Source organism: Thalassophryne amazonica, chromosome 1 (genome assembly GCF_902500255.1).
Source record: "Thalassophryne amazonica chromosome 1, fThaAma1.1, whole genome shotgun sequence".
Lineage (NCBI taxonomy): Eukaryota > Metazoa > Chordata > Actinopteri > Batrachoidiformes > Batrachoididae > Thalassophryne > Thalassophryne amazonica.
In genome coordinates this window covers 85,091,219-85,115,310 of record NC_047103.1, presented here as the reverse complement: position 1 = coordinate 85,115,310, position 24,092 = coordinate 85,091,219, and the positions used below count along the sequence as shown (strand labels likewise).

Below are 24,092 nucleotides of genomic sequence, written 5' to 3'. Positions count from 1 at the left end.
CTGAAGAAGCATGGGTGTGGGGTGATTGTTTGAAGAATGACCCACATTTTGATTTATCATGTATCCACTATGAAGGTGCCACTACGTGCCTCTCTGTACCCCGCATGTGCCGTGTAGCAGCCTCTAGTGAGCCACGACCGACCTGTCATTACAGCCTCGAATGGCTCGCATCAGCCACACTAATCCACGTAGTGCCATGATAGCGCCATGATAATGCCATGTTGGCGCACGTTTAGGCATGAGTTTGGTCCAAACCTCCAGCCTTCCCACACCTGGTCCCTTCAAAGTGTGGGCTTTCAATTCACAGATTCACAGCAGCATTTAAAGATGTCCCTTCTTTTTTTTAAACGCAGTGCAAAAATAGACACTCCAGCACAGTTCCGCAGTTGTGCGCTGTGCGCCAGGCTGCTGTCCACCTGTAATGCACTAGAACAGCTAGACCCAAACCACGGGTTCCTGGAGAGCCGCCTCTGTGCTCCTCGCTGGCTCTGCGGCTCTCTGGCTTTTCTTCCGCGCTTTGAACACACAAAACTTTATGTTTGTCCGTTTATTTCTGCAAAATCGCTCTTTTGCGCGCGTGCTGCTGTTGTCTTTTCATGGACAACCACCTCTGTGCTCTTTCTAAGTGGCTTCCTTTCCATCCGTGGCTTGCTGGCTTTATTTTTTCCTTGGCTTTAAACACAATCATTTTTACAACGTGAATCCACTTTTAACTTTGTGTTCGTCTGTTTATTTCTGCAAAATCACTCTTTTGCGCGCGCGCTGCTGTTGTCCTTTCATGGACAGCCGCCTCTGTGCCCTTTCTAAGTGGCTTCCTTTCCATCCGTGGCTTGCTGGCTTTATTTTTCCTTGGCTTTTAACACAGTCATTTTTACAATGTGAATCCACTTTTAACTTTGTGCGTGGCGCAGTTTGTGTTCGAGTTACTGCGACGGCTTAGAGGCATTTGTGTGGTGCTTACAGGTCTGCAAAAAGTCCATTATCTGTGCGCCTGGCACCTTCGCAGGACCTGAGAGGCTATTTTTGGAACGGCTCTCCTCTTGCGCACGCAATTCCACCTGCTCTGTGCGCTGGACTCTATATAAAATAATTATTTTGTAGCGGATTAATCATTTTCTGCCAAACCTTGGATGCTGAAAACACCTCTAATCACTTCTGGCATCACAGAGGACTGTTTCATCTGGACACTTTTTTCCTTCTCTTTCCTGCTCCATGTGGAATGTGTTTTGAACAGCTTAAGGTAATTATTTTTACTGTTTTTTATAGCTTGATAAAACAGTTCCTAGCTGTAAAAGTATGTCTGTATGTTGATGTCTGTTGTATGTAAAAGTATGTTGATTTAATATCTTGTTAATGGATCACATGAGCTCCGCTGTGTGTGCGCACTGAAGCAGGACCTGTGAGGCTATTTTTGGAGCGGCTCTCCTCTTGCGCATACAATTCCACCTGCTCTGTGCGCTGGACTCTATATAAAATAATTATTTTGTAGCGGATTAATCATTTTCTGTCAAACCTTGGATGCTAAAAACAACTCTAATCACTTCTGGAATTAATGGATCACATGAGCTCCGCTGTGTGTGCGCACTGAGGCAGTGACTCATCATCACGCTTCAAACGAGCATTTAAGCAGAACGCCAGCTGACAAAAGAGTGATATTTCAGTCAATATTGGACGACCACAAAGTTACAATTTGGGTGACTGCGTGAAAGAGGATGTATGTTTAAAGCCATGGAAGATAATAACTCCAGTGGAGCAGCTAAGAGCAGGAGCTGTGCGGCAACACAGGTGGAGAGTGCGCAAAACATCGATTTTGAAGACATAACACAAAGTTAAAAGTTGTATCATGATGACTTGCAAGCTGCGGAATAAATATATATATATATATATTTTTTTTTTTTTTTTTTTTTTTAAATGATCCACAGGTGTATATAATAAAACGGCCACCTCATTCTGTATGCAGAACGGCACCGCGCACAAAAGAGCACTTTTGCAGAAATAAACGGACAAACACAAAGTTAAAAGTGGATTCACGTTGTAAAAATGATTGTGCTTAAAGCCAGGGAAAAAATAAAGCCAGCAAGCCACGGATGGAAAGGAAGCCACTTAGAAAGAGCACAGAGGCAGCTGTCCATGAAACGACAACAGCAGCGCACGCAAAAGAGCGATTTTGCAGAAATAAACAAACATAAAGTTTGGTGTGTTTAAAGCCGCAGAAGAAAAGCCAGAGAGCCGCAGAGCCAGCGAGGAGCACAGAAGCGGCTCTCCAGGAACCTGTGGATCGGGTCTAGCTGGTCTGGTGCATTACAGGTGGACAGCAGCCTGGCGCACAACTGCAGAACTGTGATGGAGTGTCTATTTTTGGACTGCGTTTAAAAAAAAAAAAAAGAAGGGACATCTTTAAATGCTGCTGTGAATCTGTGAATTGAAAAGCCACACTTTGAAGGGACCAGGTATGTAGCACCCCTTGGGCGTGTACTGCTGCGTTTTGGGATAGCCTTTCATTGCTATGCGGATGATACTCAATTGTACATGCCGACAACTGCTGGTAATCTCAGTCAAATAAAATTTTTAGAAGATTGCCTTGCATCAGTGAGAAGTTGGATGTCTTGTAACTTCCTGCTTTTAAACCCTGATAAGACTGAAATGATGGTTCTTGATCCAGCAAGCCATCGGCATCAAGTTGACCAGCTAGCGCTTAGCTTGGGTTCGTGTGTTATACATCATACGGACAAAGTGAGGAATCTTGGGGTAATTTTTGATCCTTCGTTGTCTTTTGACCTCCACATTAGGGACATCACAAGGACTGCTTTCTTCCATCTGTGAAATATAGCATAGATTCGTCCCATCCTGACTATGGCTGATGCTGAGACCTTAATTCATGCTTTTGTTTCTTTTAGATTGGATTATTGCAATGTCCTATTTTTAGGGTTACTGCAGTCCAGCATTAGGGGTCTCCAACTGGTTCAGAATGCTGCTGCCAGACTTTTGACACGAAGCAGAAAATTTGACCACATTACACCCATTCTGACATCTCTTCACTGGCTGCCTGTCTTTGTGAGAGCAGATTTTAAGACCTAGTTCAAAAATAATGAAGCCTGACTGCTGATTTTCATTGCATTTGTCATGAACAAGACATAATTTATTTAGCACCATCCAGATTTATCTGCGTTGCCTATAGTCTCTTTGACAGGTACTGAAAATTTCATGGAAAAATTCTGCATGGTTCCAGAGATATGCGCAAAATTTTCCCCCAGAACAGCACTTTTTTCATCAATTTTGTGTGACATTGATATTTAGCATTATCATTTAAAATTGAATATTAAAGAAATAACCTTGTATTTTGTCAGTTTGTTTGGTTGGGCTTCATACTAACACACAGTAATGCATTTTTTGTAAAGGTAGAAATGTAATTTCCTAGAAAAAAACATCATGTTTCTAAAGCAAGGTAAAACTTCGCAAAGCGTAACGCTGAGAATAAGTCCTTGATTTATTTGTGTCATAACCTTAGCTATATCTCCTACTCTTCTTCAATAGAATAATTATATCACTTGTTCAATAATACCAGGAACTAATGGACAGAATTTCTTTGTTTCAGGCTTCTGCAGACTAAAGAAGATACCTCCAACTGTTCTCGCAAGCGTTACGCTCTAGCACATTATAGTATATATGCACTGATAATTTCTAGCAATGACTGAACCGAGACCAATAGCAATATTGAAACTCTGATATATAACCATACCTAAAATGATAACATTTCACAAAAAAGACCACTTTTAAATTTTGATGGTTATGTCACACTTTGGCTTAATTATTTTTTAACTAGGCCTTAAGGTTCTCCTGCTAGCCTATAAAATTGTTCACGGACTGGCACCTTCCTACCTGGCTGACTTAGTAAAACCCTACATTCCGGTCCGGTCCTTGCGCTCGTAGGATGCAGGACTAGTTTGTGTTCCTAGGGTGAATAAAAAGTCTGTGGGGCAAAAGCTTTCTCCTAAAATGCCCCCTTTCTGTGGAACAGTCTTCCAGCATCAATAAAGCAGTCAGATTCTGTGGAAACTTTTAAAGCCAGATCCATCTGTTCTTCCTCTCGTTTAGTTAGCATATTTGTCACTATGTTTTTTATTGTTGTTATATGCTTTTTATTTCTTTTAACATTTAATATTTCTTTTACTTTTTTAATTGTGTCTTTTAATTGTGCTTTTTAATCTTTTAATTGATTTTTATTTGTTTTTGGATTGTTTTGTATGAAGAGCCTTGGGGCAATGCTGTCTTGAGTTGGCGCTCTGTAAATTGAAAATAGATAAAACGCCTGACCTTGACTAGTGGCCTGCCTCGTTTAATGGCCGGGTGAAAACTTTGTTTGAAAAAAATAAACATCTGCCTTAAGTGCGCTGGGCATTAAAAAGTTTACATTTGGTCACTGTTTTTTTCTAATTCTGCTGCAGAGTAGTATCTTAAAATCCTAAAGCCTGATTTATCCTTCTTCATCTCCTTAACTCTATGGCCATGCAGTGACATCGACGTGCATGTGACCCTTTTAAAGTTCTCTGTTGCATCTTTATTCAGTTTGCCACAGTGGCTTTTCTGGATTAATTTGTTCCTCAATGAGCTCCACTTCTTTATACAATCATCAACCTCCAAACCAATCATACGGTACGTACAATTTTCCTCCATGAGTTGGAGGTCATTTGAGCATCTTTTCTGACTCCGTGTTGTAAAGTTGGTCATATTTGCTGACTTTTCTGCCAAACGTATTTGATCCATGATTGAAATGTAATCAGTGTGCACACTGCAAAAACTCTTAAAATATGACAGGAGAGGATGGAGTGAAAACGTAAAAGTGACATTGCGGTCTCTGTCGTTTCGCAGGTGCACGTCAGGCTACGGAGAGGGTTTGCAGCCATACAGAGGGCTCTGATCTAAAGCAGTTTAGTTCATCACACACAGGAATATGTGTGAAAATTAACACCATATTACAGTATAGATAACAGGCAGCATTTTGTTAATAATCACTGGCCTTCAATTGTAGCCTGCCTTGTTTAGGCGCTAGGTCTGAGCACGGTTTGAAAAAAAATTAAAATCCTTGGATTTTAATCAAGGAAATGCGGTACTCACTTTCACAAATCAGCAAATATCAGTGCTGAACTTTATTTCGTGCCTCTGTTGCATCGAGGCATGGCCAGACTGTTCTGTCCAGTACATGCTAAGGAGGTTTAATGGAAATACATTGCGATGGGACAGGATGTTTTGTCCAATGGGAGCGAAAATCCATTATACAAAATCCAGTATATACAGTGTTTATTACATGGAAAACCATACAAAAGCATTGGAACTTCTGCTTTTGTCCGGTGAGTGTAGGTATCTGGTTAATACGGTGATGGTTTAGATGAGATTTACTGTAGTTTGAACCTGTGTTGCCCATCCAACATTGAACTTTCACCTTTCACAAGAAAGGTGAAAGTGTCAATACTTGACAGAGTTATTTATCTCAGTGGTGGCATTCATGCCTCATAGCCCTCAGCCTTTGAGATCAAGAGAGGCCTGTAAAGATCTTGTGGAGTCGTCTGTCAAAAACAGGTTTTTGGCCATAACTAGAATGAAGAAAGAATGTAGAATGAAGGTCCAAGTTTTCAGGGTCCTGGTGCTTCCTGTCTTACTCCATGGCTGTGAGACTTGATTGCTAACTAGTGATCCAAGGTGACAATTGGATATTTTTTTGGACCAAGTTGCTTTAATTTTTGTTCTTGGTAAGGTTAGACCTTACTTGTGTGAAGCGCCTTGAGCCAGCATTGTTGTGATTTGGCGCTATGGAAATGAAACAAATTGAAATTGTTCTGATATAATTTTGAGATTGTATTTTAAGTACAGTGGCTCTGTAGTTTACATTCCTGTTTGTGGTGAAACATGGTGTGTTTTATGCTTTGATAAATATAGTTTAGTTCAAGAAACCAACTTCATATTTTGTGAATATATTAATGAAGCCATACTCTTTCCAGTGGTATAATTCCTTTTGTGGTAGACCTTGTCATACATGAGCAATATGCATTTTAATGCCCCACAAGCCAGAAAATTTTCAGCCAGAAATAAATACCAGTATTTGAAAGACATGATGTGTATTAGTGTGGAAATACAGAGAGCCAAAACTGCTCTAAAGCACAAATGGAAATTTTTGTAACAATTTTCAGCAAGCTATAAACTGACAGATATGCAGCTCTTATAATGAAAGTCATCTATTACCTAAGAACAACTCCTGAAACATTCATGCATCTTGCATGAATCATTCAAAAGTAATGCCTTATTGAACTTGACATCTTTTATGTACTACTCCTTTTTGCAGTAAAATCAGTGTCACACCTCATTTTAAAGCCCAGTATCTCAGAAACCAATAAAGGTACAAAGATGAACTTTTGTATGGTGTTTGCTGAGAATAAAGTTATTTTGTGAATGTATGAAAAAAATCTGAGATGCCAAACAGTTTCCATATAAAGAGGTCTGTCCAGGACAGAATAACTTAAATCATAAAAGTTTCCAAACCGCAGTCTTAGGCTTTAGAGTTAACTGTATGAAAGAATGCAGAAACCAAGAATTCTCACTGGCAGCAGTCTGACTCGTAGTTAAACAGCCGAATTGTCCATGACACACAATAAGAACAAAATGAAAGAATTCCTACCAGAGTCCTGAACAACAGGTGAAAAACCAGGAATCCGGAGGTGGAGCTACCTAGATGCAATGTGGGGTCCAAAACAGGAGCTTGAGGCTGCAGCACTGAAGAGGTAACATGGGGTCTAAAATCACTGGGACAGTGATGTATTTGAGACTGGGAAACAGAATGAAATCCAAGGCCATAATCCAGCAGCAACTAGACATTTTCAGGGATCTAATAAAGAATGCCAATCAATAAGTACCAGAACAGCGCAGACACGAACAAGGAGGTCAATAAACCAGAAGTTAAAACTATGCCGAGGAGATCACCAAAATAAGCTCACCACCAGTGAGCATCATTCAGAAATGAAACTATTGAAATAACTCAGAATGTGAAATAAATAAAGACATGGAAATGCACCTGGAGGTAAAAGGTGACCCAGAATAATTGTAAACCTAAGAACACTGTACCACCTGCCAAGCTTGGTGGTGGCAGCATCATGCTCTTGGGCTAATTTGCTGACAGTGGTACTGGTGCAATGCACAAAGTGGATAGAATGATGAAGAAAGAGGACCACCTCCAAATTCTTCAGCATCACCTTAAATCAATAGCTAGATTGTTGAAACTCAGCCACATTTGGGTGTTCCAAAAAGATAATGATCCCAAACACGCATCAAAACTGGTTGTACAGGCTGACATTAAGCTTGTGGAATGGCCATTCCAAAGCCCTGACCTCAACCCTATTGAAAATTTGTGGACTGTGCTTAAAAGCCGGATCTGTGCCAGAAATACCAACCAATTTAAATCTACCAATTCTACCAAGACGAACAGCCAAATATGCAGCCAGCATTATGACTGAAACTTCTTGATGGCTGCCAAAAGCATCTGCTCAAAGTAGCTTCCAAAGGGACATTTAACCAAATTTTAGTTGAGGTGTATGTATATATTTGAGCCTGTATGTATAACTGTGACCCTGTTTGGATAAGAGAAGATCCAAAATAAATAAAAGCCACCATCACATTTTGTAAAGTAACAAGATAATGGTGATGCCTGACATTAGCTATTGGTCCTTTTTTTCCCCTCCTGCTTCTAAATCATGATTTTGGTGCAAGTAAAGAGCTTAGCAATAAAGCGCTCACTTCTGAGTTCAACCAGTAAATTGCACTTGTGTTTTTATAGGAGATTATAAATGATATTATCATTTAATGTTATATCCAAAACATGCTCATGACTAATTAGGTAACTCCATAGAAATTCTTTCCACAAAGATTGTGTGCACTATTCATAGCAATATGGAGTTGGGCATGCACCACATGCATTTGCCCTGTGCACTTTAGACTGTGGGAAGTACATTGTCAAAATAGGGCCCAACTCTTAAGGCAACTGTCAGTTTTGTTCCTACTGAGCGATTTCTTTTTTTCCTCAAGCATTGAAATGGTGCTTGAGTCATCAGTGGTGACAGCATTCTTGCTTGTTTCTAGGCCTTGCCACACAGTTCTTTTCTGGCACGTTGCTTTTGCCATCACTATTTTGTTCACTGTTTTATTCTCCGCACAGAAGCAACTGTTTTCATATTAAATCCAGTGGATGATACATGCAACTCTTCACCATGATGTAATGCCTGATTTGTTCCACAAGGGTGCAGTACACAGATTGGCATTCTATAGCTTAGTATTGATACAAATTTTGAAATCAGAATCAGAAAAGTTTTATTGCCATATGAGTGAACAAGTTCACAATATTGGGAAATTCCTGCGGTACTCTGTGCTAACATAGTAAGTCCCTTCGTCTGCTCCCTTGTTTGCACTCGGTTCTGTAGAAAAAAAAAAGAGTAGTAAAACAAATATATAATAAAAACTTTACACTATAACAATGTTATAAAATGTACAGAATGTATTTGAGCTAAGATAAGTATATAAGATATACGAGGTCTGTTAGAAAAGTATCAGACCTTTTTATTTTTTGCAAAAACCTGATGGATTTGAATCGTGTGTTTGCATGAGCCAACCATGAACCTTTGTGCGCATGCGTGAACTTTTTCACACCTGTCGATTGCGTAATTTGCTGGTAAGCAGCCTTTGTGTGAGGTCGTGTTTTGTGCTCTCGGCGGATTTTCATTGCAAGGAAAATGGTGGAATGACTGGAGCAGTGCTACTGAATCAAATTTTGCCAGAAACTGGACGACAGCCAGGTGGAAACCATTTGGAAGATTCAGACGACTTTCGGTGGCTTTTCAGTCGTGTGACTATCCGAGAAATTGTGGAAGAGGTGGGCATCATTTTTCGGAGTCCAGCATGTCCTGTGAGACTTCAACACGAAGGTGCTTTTGCTTCGCCATCAGCTTCGGCACGAATTTCACCGCCACTCTTTTCATGGCCAAATCTTCTGTCACAATGGAATGTGCCGAAAAAGTGCTGATGTCCACCTCTTCCGCAATTTCTCGGATAGTCACACGACAGTCCCGCATCAACACAGCGTTCACTTTGGAAAAGATCTCGTCATTTCTGCATGTTGATGGCCGGCCGGAGCGTGGCTCGCTCTCCACAGTTGTGTGGACATCTTTAAACCAGTTGTACCGCTCCTTAATCTGTGTGATGCCCATAGCATCATCATCGAAAGCCATCTGACTCTTCCGAATGGTTTCCAACTAGCTGTCGCCCAGTTTCTGGCAAAATTTGATGCAGTGCTGCTCCAGTCATTCCGCCATTTTCCTTGCAATGAAAATCCGCAGAGAGCGCTACACACGTCCTCACACAAAGGCAGCTTACCAACAAATGACACAATCGACAGGCGTGGAAAAAGTTCACGCATTCACACGAAGGTTCAAGGTTGGCTCACGCAAGCACACGTGATTCAAATCCATCAGGTTTTTGCAAAAAATAAAAAGGTCCGATACTTTTCTAACAGACCTCGTATACACATGTACATATACGCGCGCACACACACACACACACACACACATATATATATATATATATATATATATATATATATATATATATATATATATATATATATATATATATAAAATCAGGGTCTGATTTGTATTGGCTGATTAATTATGCAGTGCTTGAAGTCATTAATGTATTTGTTTCATCAATGTATATATTTGTTTGCTTGTTATTCATTTCGAGCAGGTTAATACAAAAGAAAAATAATACATATATCCAGTACATATGCAATAAATTTATCATTTAGCTTGAAAAGGAATGGGAAGAAGAAAACTTATTAAATCCCACCCCATCATTCATTTTAACACAAAATAAATAATCACAATGACTTCCTTGTCAGTTCAACTGAAAACAAAAATTAAAAAACAGCAATTTATACATATTCAAGGTTATTGTTAGCAACAAAGAGGTAGATACCAGAAATGGTAAGGACAAAAATACCAAAATGGTAACAACAAGATATAGCACACACCAACAATGGTAAGAAATGCACAGGTAGAGTAAAGCATATACCAACAATGGTAAGAAATTTACAGGTAGAGTATATCACATACCAACAATGGTAAGGAATCGTAAGGTACAGCACAACACTGATAAAGAACAGTCCATTAAATTCTATTCTCTGTGTATACAGACCAAACCGCATCTTTATATAAGGACTTGAATTTGTGAATGTTTCAGCAGAGCTTTTGCTGTAAATCCAGAGCATTCCACAATTTCACCCCACAAACTGTCACACAAAAACTTTTTAGAATAGTTCTAACATTAGGCAGAACAAAATCTCATAGCCTCTCAAATTATGAATGTTCTCTTTAAGAGCAAAATATTTTTGCAAGTTGTTCGGTAGTTGATTATTAAAAGCTTTAAAGAGCAAGATGAGTGTATTATATTTTACAAGGTCATACAATTTTAATAACTTGGACTGAATAAAGAGATCATGAGTATATTCTAAGTAGCCAACTTTGTAAATGATTCGCACTGCCCTTTTTTGCAATAAAAATAATGGATTTAATGAGCATTTGAAATTGTTATATATAACATTTGTTATATATATGTCTAACCTAAACAAGCAAGCCATCTCTCATCATCCGTCATGACCAGTCTCTCTCCTGCTCTCCCTTCCTCACCCCCTCAGGCATTCATTCCACTTGAGTGTGCGTCTGATCCTACAGAGCATCGACTTGTAGTTGTTACCATACTGTGGATTGTACCACCCGGACAAATATCCCGTGTGGTCAGTGGAATAATGCACAAAGCATCACAGCGGCTGAGCACAATGGGTGCTCAGCCGCTGTGATGCTTTGTGCAACAGGTGCCATGTCCCCTGAGTCACTGTGTGAAATGATAAAATGACATTGTGGCTGTTTTGTGCAGTTTAGGCAGGCGACAACAGGCTTTAAATTGCTGGAAACTAAATGACCATTGCCTTGTCAACTCAGAAATACCAGATACAGATTCTTCTTCTGATGTAATCTGACAAAGGATAACAATCCCAAACCAAAGGACAATGGATCTAAGGCAATAGATGGCCAGAAAATGTAATATTCCATGCATCCAGCATTGCTTGTATGAGTCAGTGAGTGTATCCACATTCTTTCAGACAGAATAACTCCAAAACAAAGAATGTCAGCATGTTGTTATTTATCGTGTGACATGATGTGAAACATGTTGTGTGGGCCGCTGAAGAGGAGGTACTGCTGGCCCACCACCACCAGAGGGCACCCTGCCTGGAGTGCGGGCTCCAGGCACCAGAGGGCGCTGCCACCTCACAGGAGCAGCCGGGGTGACAGCTGTCACCTACGACAGCTGTTACCAATCAGCTGATCCGCAGCGGTATATCTGCAAGACGTCATCTCCACTTCTTTGCCGAGATATCGCTCCACCAAGGAGGTAACATTCTCAGCTGACTGTGTTTATAACAGAAATATCTGTTGCTTGTGTGTGTTTGGACAGTAGATACTCTTTCTTTTTTCGACGAGAGGTGGAGGTGGTCTTCCCACCGTACGTGTTGCCGGGTGCACGCGCACCCACATCTAGCTATTTTTGTTCCTCGCCAGCAGTACCAGATCCGACAAGCGGAGGCAGTGGCCACCTGGGTGTTCGGGACTTGGCGGCTCCAGTATTCCCGGGGTTCGGTGGCGGAGGAAATCGTGTGGTTCCGGTTCTGCTTTAGACGGACATCTCTTATCTTCGAGCTGGCCCACATGACACATTTTTTGTGAATTGACTATTTATCCATAATTGTAATTCGCCGTGTTGGTTGTGCTTCTTCACAACAGTAAAGTGTTATTATTTGACTTCCTCGATTGTCCGTTCATTTGCGCCCCTGTTGTGGGTCCGTGTTCCTACACTTTCACAACAAAACAGATAATATGACTTTTCGTCAGTGTAGGTATTAGGCAACATGCACAAATAGTGCTAGATTGATTTTGAAATCCAGCTACGTTGTTGTATGGCTGGGGGGCCTGGCTGCCTTTTTGTTTCTGTCTTTTGTTTTTCCTTCCAGGTGGCTTGCATTTGAGACTGAGTGGCTGTGTTGCTGAGGTTATCAGGACCTCACCCTGATCACCTGCGGCTCGTCAGGACTCACAGCTGTGGTGCATCTATATGGATTGGAACATGGTGGCATTTAAGACTGGAGTGTACAGTGTGTATTTGCCAGAGACTCGACCTTGTGACCAGACGGGTGAGATCGTCGTCTCGGGAGCCATCTCATCATCAGTGGATGCAGAGAACGTCCAGGTTTGATGCACGGTCTGTGAAAGAGGAGGGGGTGAGGTCTCACGCTCGTCAGCACACTTCCTGAGGTACGTTAGATTTTGTGACTAACATTTATACAGTCAGTAAATGTGGTGTCCCTCACACCTTTTTATATTGAGCTGTATGTTAGTCATGTATCGGCTTCCACTGCAGGGGAGTTTTGTGAACTGGATGTTCCATGCCTGCAGGTTGGGAAGTTGATTAGTAATCAAGCCAGGAAGTGTTTGCTGTTTGTACACCTTTAAGTGTTCTCTCTGTGTGTAGAGTGTGGACTCACATAATGGTTCCTTCTTTCACAGACTCAGTTTGTTGCGGCCACCTGGGGGGTGTCGGCGGGGTCCTTGGGTCCGAACAGCTTCTGGCTCAGGACCGTTAGCGCTGCTGGGAGCGCACCACGCCAGACCGCACTTTATTTTTTGTATCACTGTTATGTATTAAATTCAGTTAGCCTTTGTACCGTGCTCTGCTTATTTCATACTGGGTCCTTCAAACGCTGGTCGGTTCTCCGAGCTGCGTCCGACACATAACAGTAGTCTCTGGCCAAACATCACGGACCCAGCGGTAGCAGAGACGGTAACGCGCCGGGAAGGCGGCAGCAGACGTTCAGTAGTTATCCGGATCAGTTGCGGGTGCTCTCCGCCCGGATGGTGCGTGTTTGAGACCCATTACTGAATACTGATTTGTGCTCTCTTGCAGCCGTGTTCCTGTGTTTGTGCCTTATCCGTGGGTCGTGGTGGAGTGTGACTGGCGACGGCTTCGCGTCGCACTTCGACCGGATAAGAGGTTTGAACGGGAGCTGCAGGAGTGAGTCTGTAATGGGTGAACGCGCACGGCGGAGCTCTGTGGCACGGGTCGCGGTGCTTCCTGTGTTACAGTCGTAGCCCCGTTTCCCCGGGTAATGATAGCTACTGCGTCTGTTGTGTCAGCTCCGGTGTTATTTAGTTGAATCACATTTTTGGTTGTTTGTTGCTCACAGCTGCGCACAGAAAAGCAGCTCGTTTGTTTTCTCTGTCACCAAAGGGGTTTGTTTTTATTTTTAGCACTCTGGCTCCCTCTGTTGGTGACTGAGTCACATTACCGTCAAGCTCTTAAGTTGGAACAGGTGTGTTCCATTTGTTTGAGCTTGACGGTATAAATCACTTATTTGTTTTGTGTTAGTTCATTTTGTGTGGGTGTTTTTTGAGTTGGTTTTTGTGTGGGGTTTTGTTTTTTGTTTTACACTATTTAGTGTCTGGGGGCGTGACCTTGCAGTTCTGCCAAAAAAAACAAAAAAGGACCCGAGCAACCTTATGTCAGTCTGTTAGTCTTTCTTTTTATTTTATTTTTTTTTCAGTTTCACCTCCCAGGGTTTGATGGGACGGTCCCCTGGGGGGTCATGGGGGGGGGGGTTTGGGTTGTTGTTTTTTCTTTCTTTTTTTTTTTGTTTTGTTTTTTGTTATGCCCTCTCTTCTCCACTGACTCCAGCCGTGTGAGCCGTAGTGTCGGCGTTGCTGGAGTGGTGCAGTTAGGTTGTGCTGGGCGTTTCCCAGGTAACCTCTGCACCCGGGAGGGGAGGGGGGGGTTTGGGGTATTTTCTTTTTGTTCCCTCTCTTCTCCTCTGGCTCCAGCCGTGTGAGCCGTAGTGTCGGCGTTGCTGGAGTGGTGCAGTGTGGTTATGCTGGGCGTTTCCCAGGTAACCTCTGCACCTGGGGGGAGGGGTGTTTTCCCCCCAGTTTCCGCCCTCAAGGTTTGACTGTGGTGTCCTCTGGGGGGGGAAGGGCTGTGGGTCCATCTAGCCATAGACGGCCGGGGCTGGGTCCGTTGGTCGTGAGGGGAGGCGTCTCCTGGGGTTGATGAGTGGTCCTCTGGGAGGCGCTGGGAGTCCCCGTGGGTGACGTTGGATCCCAGAGGGACCTCGGCTGTGGTTATTACTCCTGGAGCTGGCGGGAAGTCCTCTGGGGGGTGTTGGTCCCTACATGTCGTTTGGGGGGGGTGTTTTAGCACTTTTATTTGTAAGCTTAAGTTTGGGGTTTTTCTTTTCTCCTCTTCCCGGGGTTTGATGGGACGGTCCCCTGGGGAGGGGGGGTGGTTTGGTTGTTTGTGTTTGTCTTTTTTGTTTTATGACTAATGACCGAACATGGTTGGATAAAGGCTGACCGCACAGGTTTAAGAACTCCTGGCCACACCTGTGCTAAGTGACTGACTGAAACAAAGGCAAGGATGCAGCCAGAGGAGAGGACATCAACCATTCTGTTCGAAGACGAATGCAGATGCGGTTTCCAGCCATGGTCCCTGGAGGGGGGTGTTTCTCCTGGGCCAGGTTTGTGTGGTCGCCGGGAGGCTTCCCGTGAGGGTGGGGTACTGTTGTATGGCTGGGGGGCCTGGCTGCCTTTTTGTTTCTGTCTTTTGTTTTTCCTTCCAGGTGGCTTGCATTTGAGACTGAGTGGCTGTGTTGCTGAGGTTATCAGGACCTCACCCTGATCACCTGCGGCTCGTCAGGACTCACAGCTGTGGTGCATCTATATGGATTGGAACATGGTGGCATTTAAGACTGGAGTGTACAGTGTGTATTTGCCAGAGACTCGACCTTGTGACCAGACGGGTGAGATCGTCGTCTCGGGAGCCATCTCATCATCAGTGGATGCAGAGAACGTCCAGGTTTGATGCACGGTCTGTGAAAGAGGAGGGGGTGAGGTCTCACGCTCGTCAGCACACTTCCTGAGGTACGTTAGATTTTGTGACTAACATTTATACAGTCAGTAAATGTGGTGTCCCTCACACCTTTTTATATTGAGCTGTATGTTAGTCATGTATCGGCTTCCACTGCAGGGGAGTTTTGTGAACTGGATGTTCCATGCCTGCAGGTTGGGAAGTTGATTAGTAATCAAGCCAGGAAGTGTTTGCTGTTTGTACACCTTTAAGTGTTCTCTCTGTATGTAGAGTGTGGACTCACATAATGGTTCCTTCTTTCACAGACTCGGTTTGTTGCGGCCACCTGGGGGGTGTCGGCGGGGTCCTTGGGTCTGAACAGCTTCTGGCTCCGGACCGTTAGCGCTGCTGGGAGCGCACCACGCCAGACCGCACTTTGTTATTTTTTGTATCACTGTTATGTATTAAATTCAGTTGGCCTTTGTACCGTGCTCTGCTTATTTCATACTGGGTCCTTCAAACGCTGGTCGGTTCTCCGAGCTGCGTCCGACACATAACATACGTTTGCCCATAGTACTTAATGTCCCTGAATTAAAAAGATGAAAAAAGACACATGGTCAGGGCAGCTGATGGTTTATATGTTATTTGTAGATAAATAAACACATGATGCATGAAGTGATGTTTTATTTGTATTTATTTTTTTATTTGAATTAATGTGTCCTGAATACATTTTACTACTTTCCTTCTGCTCTCCTGCCACTGAGTCTCACCTACTATCCATAGCTGGTAATTTCAGAACTGTTGGCTCTGTGTCTAAAAGTAAAAAACAAAAAAAAAGTCAAATCTTGTACTAGTAATTGAAAAATTGTAATATATAAAAGCCAGATGTATATATACAGTGAGGCAAATATGTATTTGATCCACTGTCTATTTTGCCAGTTTTCCCACCGACAGAGAGTGGAGATGTCTGTAATTTTTATTGTAGGTGCACTTCAACTGTGAGAGAGAGAGAATTTAAAAAAAATCTGAAAATTACATTGTATGATTTTTAAATAATTAATTTGCATCTTCTTGCATGGAATAAGTATTTGATCACCTCCCAACCAGCAAAAATTCTGGCTCTCACATAGCTGTTAGTTTTTCTTTAAGAAGCCCTCCTATTCTGCACCTGTTTGAACTCATTACCTGTATAAAAGACATCTGTCCACACACTCAATCAATCACACTCCAATCTATCCACTATGGCCAAGACCAAAGAGCTGTCTAAGGACACCAGGTACAGAATTGTAGACCTGCACAAGGCTGGGATGGGCTACAGGACAACAGGCAAGCAGCTTGGTGAGAAGACAACTGTTGTCGTTATTATTAAAAAAATTGAAGAAACACAAGATGACTGTCAATCTTCCTCAGCCTAGGGCTCCATGCAAGATCTCGCCTTGTGGCGTAAGAATTATTCTGAGAAAGCCCAGAACTACACAGGAGGACCTAGTCAGTGACCTGAAAAGAGCTGGGACCACAGTTGCAAAGATTACATTAGTAACACAGTACACTGTTATGGTTGAAAATCCTGCAGGGCAGCAAGGTCCCCTTGCTCAAACCAACACATGTCCAGGCCTGTTTGATCACCAGTGACCATCTGAATGATCCAGAGGAGGCATGAGTGAAGGTCATGTGATCAGATGAGATCAAAATAGAGCTGTTCTCATCCTCCAAACACTCACCACGTTTAGAGGATGAGAACAACCCCAAGAACACAGTCCCAACTGTGAAGCATGAGGATGGAAGCATCATTTTAGGAGGTGCTTTTCTGCAAAGGGGACATGACGACTGCACTGTATTGAAGGGAGGATGGATGGGGTCATGTATCACGAGTTTTGTCAAACAAGCTCTTTTCCTCAGTAAGAGCATTGAAGATAGCTCATGGCTGGGTCTTCCAGCATGACAGTGACAAACACACAGCCAGGACAAGTAAGGAGTGGCTCCATAAGAAGCATTTCAAGGTCCTGCAGTGGCCTGGCCAGTCCTGGAGCCAGTCTCCAGACCTGAACTCAATAGAAAATTTTTGGACGGAGCGGAAACCCGAAACCTGAATCTGGAGAAGATCTGTATGAAGGAGTGGACCAAAATCCCTGCTCCAGTGTGCGCAAACTTGGTCAAGAACTGCAGGAAATGTCTGACCTCTGTAGTTCCAAACAAAGGTTTCTGTACCAAATATTAAGGTCTGTTTTCTATTGTATCAAATAGTTATTTGGAAATTAATTATTTAAAAATAATACAATGTCATTTTCTTCTTTTTTTTTTTTTCTTTTTTTTTAGATTCTGTCTCTCACAGTTGAAGTGTACAGTTGTATGCAAACGTTTGGGCACCCCTGATAATTTTCATGATTTTCCTTTATAAATCATTGGTTGTCTGGATCAGAAATTTCAGTTAAATACATCATATAGCAGATGAACACACTGATATTTGAGAAGTGAAATTAAGTTTCTAGTATTTACAGAAAGTGTGCAATAATTATTTAAACAAAACTAGGGAGGTGCATAAATTTGGCACACCAGCAGAAAAAAAAATACATCAATATTTAGTAGATCCTCCAATGAGAGTCTGGATTCCGGTTAAAGATAAAAGGTATTTTGGACCATTCTTCTTTACATAATGCCTCCAGTTCAGCCTTTTCTGCGTACATGCCACAAACACAGTTGCTTAAGGTATGCTAAAGCACATTTGGACAAGCTAGCTTTATTTTGGAATAAGGTGCTGTGGACTGATGAAACTAAAATTGAGTTATTTGGACATAACAAGGGGCGGTATGCATGGCTAAAAAAGAACACACCATTCCAAGAAAAACACTTGCGACCTACAGTAAAATTTGGAGGTGGTTCCATCATGCTGTGGGGCTGTGTGGCCAGTGCAGGTACTGGGAATCTTGTTAAAGTTGAGGGTCAGATTCCAGTCAATTTCAGCAGATTCTTAAAAGCAATGTTCATGAATCAGTGACAAAGCTCAAGTTGCGTCAGGGCTTGATCTTTCAGCAAGACAATGACCCTAAATACTACTCAAAATCTACTAAGTCATTCATGCAGAGGAACAAGTACATGTTCTGGAATGGCCATCTCAGTGCCCAGACCTGAATATTGTTGAAAATCTGTGATGTCATTTTAAGCAGGCTGTCCATGCTCGGAAACCAACAAACCTGACTGAACTGGAGATGTTTTGTAAAGAAGAATGGTCCAAAATACAACCCCAGTGCCAATGAAGTTGGGATGTTGTGTAAAATGTAAATAAAAACAGAATGCAATGATTTGCAAATCCTCTTCAACCTATATTCAATTGAATACACCACAAAGACAAGATATTTAATGTTCAAACTGATAAACTTTTTTTTTTTTTTTTTGCAAATATTTGCTCATTTTGAAATGGATTCCTGCAACACATTTAAAAAAAAAGCTGGGACGGTGGTATGTTTACCACTGTGTTACATCACCTTTCCTTCTAACAACTCTCATTAAGCATGTGGGAACTGAGGACACTGATGATTGGGTATAAAAGGAGCATCCCCAAAAGTCTCAGCCATTCACAAGCAAAGATGGGGCATCTGAAATTTTCATCTTAGGTGCATGTCCACTATGAGAGACATAATCTAAAAAAAAAAAAAAATCCGGAAATCACAATGTATGATTTTTTTAATAATTTATTTGTATGTTACTGCTGCAAATAAGTATTTGACCACCTATGAAAATCAATGTTAATATTTGGTACCGTAGCCTTTGTTCGCAATTACAGAGGTCAAACATTTCCTGTAGTTTTTCACCAGGTTTGCACACACTGCAGCAGGGATTTTGGTCCACTCCTCCATACACATCTTCTCTAGATCTTTCAGGTTTGGAGTTTCAGCTCCCTCCAAAGATTTTCTTTTGAGTTCAGGTCTGGAGACTGGCCGGGCCACTCCAGGACCTTGAAATGCTTCTTACGGAGCCTCTCCTTAGTTGCCCTGGCTGTGTGTTTAGGGTCATTGTCATGCTGGAAGACCCAGCCATGACCCTTCCTCAATGCTCTTAGTGAGGGAAGGAGGTTGTTTGCCAAAATCTCACAATACATGACCCCATCCATCCTCCCTTCAATACGTTGCAGTCGTCCTTTGTAGAAGAGCACCCCCAGAGTATGATGTTTCCACCCCCATGCTTCACTTTTGGGATGGTTTTCTTGGGGTTGTTCTCATCCTCTAAACATGGTAAGTGGAGTTGATTCCAAAAAGCTCTATTCTGGTCTCATTTGACCACATGACCTTCTCCCATGCCGCCTCTGGATCATCCAGATGGTCACTGGTGAAATTCAAACGGGCCTGGACATGTGCTGGCTTGAGCAGGGGGACCTTGCTGTCCTGCAGAATTTTAAACCATGACATCATCATGTGTTACTAATGTAATCTTTGTCACTGTGGTCCCAGCTCTCTTCAGGTCATTGACCAGGCCCTCCTGTGTAGTTCTGAGCTTTCTCAGAATCATCCTTACCCCACAAAGTGAGATCTTCCATGGAATCCACACCGAGGGAGATTGACAGTCATCTTGTGTTTCTTCCACTTTCTAATAAATAATCATAACAGTTGTTGTCTTCTACCAAGCTGCTTGCCTGTTGTCATGTAGTCCATCCCAGCCTTGTGCAGGTCTACAGTTTTGTCCCTGGTGTCCTTAGACAGCTCTTTGGTCTTGGCTATGGTGGACAGGTTGGAGTGTGATTGATTGTGAGTGTGTGAACAGGTGTCTTTTATACAGGTAACAAGTTCAAACAGGTGCAGTTAATACAGGTAAAGAGTGCAGAATAAGAGGGCTTCTTAAAGAAAAAATTAACAGGTCTGTGAGAGCCAGAATTCTTGCTGGTTGGTAGGTATTCAAATACTTATTTGCAGCAGTAACATACAAATAAATTAATGAAAAATCATTCATTGTGATTTCTGGATTTTTTTTTTTTTTAGATTATGTCTGTCACAGTGGACATGCACCTAAGAAGAAAATTTCAAACCCCTCCATGATTTCTAAGTGAGAGAACTTGCAAAACCGCAGGGTGTTCAAATACTTATTTTCCTCATTTTATATATATGACCCAGCCTTTTCCCCTTTTATTTAGAACTCTGAGCTGAGCCGCTCCATATCTGCCCCCCGCGATACGTCAACAACTAGCATGTTATTCCACTCAAATGTGCCTAAACTGTCTTTCCTAGGGCGACATGACATAAAAACACAATAAAACTTTCTTACCTGTAAATCTGGTCATGTTTTCTGCATAAATAAACGTTATCCATTCTTTGTGCTCAGACACCAAAGCAGGGTTGAATCCAGACGGAAAGGATGCGTGGGCTGGGGCAGGGATGCGGCACACCCACAACATCCCAAGATTAAATGTTCCGTTTTGAAGCCTTTTTTACTACAACTACTAATACTACTTATAATAATAATAATTTCAACAACTAAAATGTTTACAGAGAATTAAAATGTTAGAAAAATGTTAGAAAGAATTTAGTTACGTTTGGGTGATTCTTAGACTACGGGCACTTATGTCCTTTAATCATATTGTATGAAAAACAGAAAAAAGGGTAAATTTCACACTTTTATAGTTAGCTTTACAATGAAAGTGTGTTAAGAAATTTGTTCTAGTAGTCTATGATGACTTTTTCACCTTTTTTCACCATCATTATATGCAAATATTGCCGTTTTGTACTTGTCCCACACCCAGACTTTTGATCTTCAATGATAAAAATGAATGGTAAAGAAACATTTTTCTAATGTTTTAAAATATCTCTGAATAAAATATCAGTAAAATAATCAAAACATAATTGGGGTATTCATTGTCATACAACTGTTGTGATTTTTTTAAACAAAATGTAGTTGTCCCACACTATTGCCGTAATTTTCACCACAACACTGTAATGTCCCTAAACAGTTTGTATGAAAGATTGTTTGGGTAGTTTCTATGGAGATAAACAGTGACATCAGAGCACATGTATATAGCGCCAAATCACAACAAACAGTTGCCCCAAGGCGCTTTATATTGTAAGGCAATGGTGTGGTGGAAATTACATTTACAAGGCCAATAGTGCCCATAGTTAAAGAATCACCCATTTATAAATAATGTAGGTCAAAAAATTACTGTTACACTGCTGTCAACAGTAAAATATGAGGTCAAGAAAGATGTCTTTGTTTTACTTTTATAAAACAAGTATTTATTTTCATTGAAGTCTAAATAGGTTGACTATAAAGTGAGTATTGGCAAAACAGGTTATCATTTTCATGTTGAGATGGCAGAGGGGTGTTGTCGGCAGCTGGTGAAAGTAACTAATAAAGTAACTAATAATCTAAATTTGTTACTTTTACAATTGAGTAATCAGGAAAGTAACTAAGTTACTTTTTCATGGAGTAATCAGTCATCAGTAATTGGATTACAACCCCTGGCAAAAATTATGGAATCACCTGCCTCGGAGGATGTTCATTCAGTTGTTTAATTTAGTAGAAAAAAAGCAGATCACAGACATGACACAAAACTAAAGTCATTTCAAATGGCAACTTTCTGGCTTTAAGAAACACTATAAGAAATCAGGAAAAAAAATTGTGGCAGTCAGTAACGGTTACTTTTTTAGACCAAGCAGAGGGAAAAAAAATATGGACTCAATGCTGAGGAATAAATTATGGAATCACCCTGTAAATTTTCATCCCCAAAACTAACACCTGTATCAAATGAGATCTGCTCATTAGTCTGCATCTAAAAAGGAGTGATCACACCTTGGAGAGCTGTTGCACCAAGTGGACTGACATGAATCATGGCTCCAACACGAGAGATGTCAACTGAAACAAAGGAGAGGATTATCAAACTCTTAAAAGAGGGTAAATCATCACGCAGTGTTGCAAAAGATGTTGGTTGTTCACAGTCAGCTGTGTCTAAACTCTGGACCAAATACAAACAACATGGGAAGGTTGTTAAAGGCAAACATACTGGTAGACCAAGGAAGACATCAAAGCGTCAAGACAGAAAACTTAAAGCAATATGTTGCAAAAATCGAAAATGCACAACAAAACAAATGAGGAACGAATGGGAGGAAACTGGAGTCAACGTCTGTGACCGAACTGTGAGAAACCACCTAAAGGAAATGGGATTTACATACAGAAAAGCTAAACGAAAGCCATCATTAACACCTAAACAGAAAAAAACAAGGTTACAATGGGCTAAGGAAAAGCAATCGTGGACTGTGGATGACTGGATGAAAGTCATATTCAGTGATGAATCTCGAATCTGCATTGGGCAAGGTGATGATGCAAACTTTTGTTTGGTGCTGTTCCAATGAGATTTATAAAGATGACTGCCTGAAGAGAACATGTAAATTTCCACAGGCATTGATGATATGGGGCTGCATGTCAGGTAAAGGCACAGTGGAGATGGCTGTCATTACATCATCAATAAATGCACAAGTTTACATTGATATTTTGGACACTTTTCTTATCCCATCAATTGAAAGGATGTTTGGGGATGATGAAATCATTTTTCAAGATGATAATGCATCTTGCCATAGAGCAAAAACTGTGAAAACATTCCTTGCAAAAAGACACATAGGCTCAATGTCATGGCCTGCAAATAGTCCAGATCTTAATCCAATTTAAAATCTTTGGTGGAAGTTGAAGAAAACGGTCCATGACAAGGCTCCAACCTGCAAAGCTGATCTGGCAACAGCAATCAGAGAAAGTTGGAGCCAGATTGATGAAGAATACTGTTTGTCACTCATTAGGTCCATGCCTCAGAGACTGCAAGCTGTTATAAAAGCCAGAGGTGGTGCAACAAAATACTAGTGATGTGTTGGAGCGTTCTTTTGTTTTTCATGATTCCATAATTTTTTCCTCAGAATTTTTTTTCCCTCTGCTTGGTCTAAAAAAGTAACCGTTACTGACTGCCACAATTTTTTTTCCTGATTTCTTATAGTGTTTCTTAAAGCCAGAAAGTTGCTATTTGAAATGACTTTAGTTTTGTGTCATGTCTGTGATCTGCTTTTTTTCTACAAAATTAAACAACTGAATGAACATCCTCCGAGGCCGGTGATTCCATAATTTTTGCCAGGGGTTGTACTTTTTCGAAGTAACTGTGGCAACACTGGCTGTGAGGATGTCTTTCAGCCACAGGAACTGGGAGACTAGTCAGGATTGAGGGAAAGAAAAATGCAGCAATGTACAGAGACATCCTGAATGAAAACCTGCTGCAGAACTCTTTACCTCATACTGGGGCAATGGTTCATCTTTCAGCAGGACATTGACCGTAAGCACACAGCCAAAATATCAAAGGAGTGGCTTCAGGACAACTCTGTGAATGTCCTTGAGTGACCCAGCCAGAGCCCAGACCTGAATCCAATTGAACATCTCTGGAGAGATCTGAAAATGGCTGTGCACCGACGCTCCCTGTCCAACCTGATGGAGCTTGAGAGGTGCTGTGAAGAGGAATGGGGCAAAACTGTCCAAAGATAGGTGCACCAAGCTTTGTGGCATCATATTCAAGAAGACTTGAGGCTGTAGTTGGTGCCAAAGGTGCATCAGCAAAGTATTGAGCAAAGGGTGTGAATACTTACGTACGCGTATTTCTTTGTTTTGTTTTTTATAAATTTGCAATAAAAAAAACCTTTTTTCATGATGTCATTATGGGGTGTTTTGAGTAGAATATTGAAGGAAAACATTAATTTATTCCATTTTGGAATAAGGCTATAACATAACAAAATGTGGAAAAGTGAAGTGCTGTGAATGCTTTCCAGATGCACTGTATGTTGTGTAGAAACAGTGTCCGAGTTGCACTGTGCAGACTTTGAGGTGGGATGAGGACAGCCCTGTACCTTTCTAATCAGCACTTGGTACTAGCTTTCACTGTATTCTGGTGTGATGGCTTTTGATTCAAACGTTGTCAAGCAAGCAAGAAAAGACTGGAGACTTTGAAAACTGTTCTTCTCAAGTTTTCAAATGTGGTAACTTTGAAACAATACAATAACCCACAAATGTGATGGTAGCTCTTACATGCTTTCCTGTCTAATGAAGTTGTGTAAGTCAGTGTTTTTGTCATCCAGCTTGTTTTGGCTTGTGTACTTTTCTCC

At 41.5% G+C, this 24,092-nt stretch overlaps 1 protein-coding gene across 2 annotated transcripts in view; it reads left to right on the top strand.

The window, feature by feature from the left end:
* LOC117512155 (microtubule-associated protein 4) overlaps positions 1 to 24,092 on the top strand; it is a 418,222-nt gene that overhangs the window by 225,610 nt on the left and 168,520 nt on the right. The gene's annotated exons all lie outside the window — the stretch shown is intronic.